This window comes from Limulus polyphemus, unplaced genomic scaffold (genome assembly GCF_000517525.1).
Source record: "Limulus polyphemus unplaced genomic scaffold, Limulus_polyphemus-2.1.2 Scaffold3941, whole genome shotgun sequence".
Taxonomy (NCBI): Eukaryota; Metazoa; Arthropoda; class Merostomata; order Xiphosura; family Limulidae; genus Limulus; species Limulus polyphemus.
The window spans coordinates 50,095-53,739 of NW_013669551.1; the positions used below are offsets into that span (position 1 = coordinate 50,095).

The window sequence follows — 3,645 nt, forward strand, 5'->3', positions numbered from 1 at the left end:
TAATTGTACATCCGCTTTTACACTGAGGAAATTGTGATTGTACATCCGCTTTTACACTGAGGAAATTGTGATTGTACATCCGCTTTTACACTGAGGAAATTGTGATTGTACATCCGCTTTTACACTTTTCGCTTATAACACAACCGAAAAGTTAAGATCAGTTAGAGCAAGTTGGAACGCTGTACAGCCTTGTTTTATAGAAATGAATTATTGTACCTGATGATAACAAAACCTTGTCGAAACGTTGTACATTTGCTGTTATGTTAAACTTATATTAAAGTTTTTCTTCATTACCCATTCAAGCCGTCTCCAACCATTATAAAGTTGAGTTTATTTCACATTTAACACGGATTTTCAATATACGTATACATATATATATATATATATATACTCAAAGAAATAGCTAGCTAGTCCTGCCATTCACATAAAACCTTTCATGTTGGAATAACATCTATTTATAATTACACTAAGTTTTTTGGACAAATATATTTTTTAAAGTTTGGTGATTGCAGCACTGAAACTAACTGAATGTGTGTGTGTGTGTGTGTGTTTTTGTTCTAGTGGTATCGGTGCCGGTTGGAGCAAGTGTGTCCGCAGATACGAGATTTGTTTCTTCAGTGTCATCCAGACGAAGACAGCCTTGCTTTTCTTCACAACTCCTATAAAAGATCAGATTGGTTGTTTACTCAGTTGTTTCATGTGTTGGCGAAAGCCGTTTTATGCTGGTTTATGACTCGCACGTCACTTAATGGGTGAGTAACACATTGTTAAACGTTGAATAAAACGCTAAGAACTTCTGTGTTTTTGTGTAACAAACGAGTTACTTCCAGTTGTAACATTTTTTTTTAGATTTAGATGAAATGGGAAGTACTTAGAACTCTTTATTTTCGACATAGTGATTTCGCTGGGTATTTATTTTAAAAAAAAGAAGACTAAGCTAATTGCAATTGTAACCTCTTGTAATGTTTTGTGTTGGAATATCATGAGCCACGATAGTGGTTCATAATTGGGATCGTCCAGAAATTTCACAAACACTAATTGAACATATGAGCCAAATCATCTTAAAAACCAACACCTTCTATCTCAATAGCTAAGGCTGCTAAAATATTGGTAATAGCAGAATAGTTGATTTTCCAATTGGTAGACAAAATTTATCCGTTTGTTCTTCATATTATTATTATTGTTTCACAAGCCTACAGAAAAAATGGCTATGGATATTTTATTCAAACCTAGGCAAACCTACTAAAAAACCTACTGTGCAGGTCATAGGATAATTTCTATGTTGATTCTTGAAAGATAAGGAGAGATTTGATAAATTTTTTCATCGCTACTGACCAAGTTTCTCTTCGAAGACATTCAACCGGCAAAAACGGCTAGGTATACTGCACTAAAATCTATGCACAGATACTAAACAATCTCCTGCGAAGGTTGTAAGGGTATTATTAAGTTTATTCTTGAAAGTCGAGATTTTCAACCTCTAAAAGTTTTTCTTCACTACCAACATAAGCTCTTTGAAACCATTCAAGCATTGCAGAAATGTAGAAGTCACTTAAGCCTCGTTATACCACGGGAAACGCTCAATTTTATATCAATCAGGAGCACTTCTTTTTATAACAGTGTTCACAACCTTATTGTTATTTATTATAGTCTTACAAGCCACTACAGAAAACTAATGCTCATTAATCGGATTTATTGTTTCTCGAGTTCGCTGTTGTACTTTATCTCTACATGGATTTCTACGACTATTTTATTGAGTTTTCTAACAGTAGACGATTACCATAGTAGATTTCTCTACTCTTGAGAGCTGTGGTTTATTCTACTGATTTTCGTACTTCGCTGATGGCCCGGCATGGCCAGGTGGTTAAGGAGCTCGACTTGTAATATGCGGGTCGCGGGTTCGATTCCCCGTCCCACCAAACATGCTCGCCTTTTCAGCCGTGGGGGCGTTATAGTATGACGGCCAATCCCACTATTCGTTGGTAAAAGAGTAGCCCAAGAGTTGGCGGTGGGTGGTGATGACTAGCTGCCTTCCCTCTAGTCTTACACTGCTAAATTAGGGACGGCTAGCCCTCGTGTAGCTTTGCGCGAAATTCAAAAACAAACAAACAAGCTTCGCTGATATTGTGAGCGCATATTTTAATATTATTATATTATTATTACTAACTGAAGTACCCGTCCCATGGACGGAAGTTATTTAAATTCATGATTAATGAAAAGTTACCTTAGGACAGGAAAAGTTGCTTCCATTATATGTAATTGTAAAAAACGCAAAAACACCCATAAAAACTACAAAATACAAAATGTAAAACCACAAGTTTGCATGTATTTCCCTACGACCCAATGAATCTCCATAGCAAATTTGGTGAAGATCCATCAACACGAGGCGAAGTAGTGGTAAAAACCGCAAAACTGAAAATTTATACACCTCTGCATGGTTCTAATGAACCTCCATACCAGTTTGGGTGAAAATACATCCACACCAATGCATAGACAACAAATAGTACTGTTATTTTTATATAGATTCATATTTTTGATTCACAACCTACAGCGAAATCGGCTGAGTATTTTGCACCAAAACCTAGACAGATGTATAACATGAAACGCTGCGAATGTCCATGACCCATTTAAAAAGTTGATTATTTGTCATTGAAATTGATTTACGTGGCTATAAATACATAATATATGCGATGTTGTTGTGAGTGGCATCTTTTGTACCATACGCTTGTTAAACGCGTGTTTACACGAAGCCTCAGACATAAAATCATCTGGCCAGGGAAATGGTTGGATGGAAAAAAAGCCAATGCAGCAGTAAACTGTGGAAAAACATGTAACATTCAACTGAATGCATACGCACGTATGTAACTTAACATTTATTCTCCATAAATGGACATAAAACATTTTTGAAACAACATAATTATGAACTGTTAAATTAAAAAGAGGAATAGAGATTGTCAAAAAAGTACAAAAACAAGTTGAATCAAAATGAAAAGATTATATTTTCAAGCCTACAAATAGGGACTCTTAAAAAAAAAAGTCAACAAACTAGGCAGGAAATAGTGTCTACGTTATTTTCTCAAGCTACAAAAAAAAGATAAGCGTTTTTGCTTATTTAGGAAAGTTACAGGTGATTTTAAGTTTAACTTGAGATAATTTGGCCTTGAATGTTTACCTTGTCAATCAACTTCTGCACATTGTATTTCTACAGCGTGTTATTTTATTCAAAATGGAAAGTGTTTGAAAACATACCAAAACTTATATTTACCTTAGAACATGTTACATTTATTTCGACTAGTTTTGTTCAATCTTTGGTGCAAAATGCAGGAGTTTCATTAAAACCTTTTTATCTTAACGCTAGTAAAATGCTGTGCTGTGTTGGTTAGTTCTTATGCAGTTTTATTGTTGTTTTCAGTAACAAAAATTTCTAAGCTAATAGACACGATGATAGAGCAAGTTACTAGTAATATAAAGACCAGGTTCTCGTACTGAAGTTACTGATAGTGGTGATTCATTGTCGTTCATCCAGCTACTTGGATTACAATATTTCACGTTCCTTTTCGTTAAACTCTCATTTTGATAATGGATCGTTTTTTTATTGTATCGTTTCTCGTTTTCTTATTACACGTTTTCCAGTGGTTGATTGTGGTA

General features: G+C 34.9%; 1 long non-coding RNA gene across 2 annotated transcripts in view; it reads left to right on the forward strand.

Moving 5' to 3' along the window:
* The window catches only part of LOC111088523, a 46,006-nt gene extending 45,255 nt beyond the window's left edge, over positions 1–751 (forward strand). For both annotated transcript variants that reach the window (XR_002613015.1, XR_002613016.1), the window contains exon 3: positions 562–751. This is a non-coding gene — a long non-coding RNA (uncharacterized LOC111088523). The remainder of the gene's footprint in view (positions 1–561) is intronic.
* Positions 752–3,645: the final 2,894 nt, after the last annotated feature.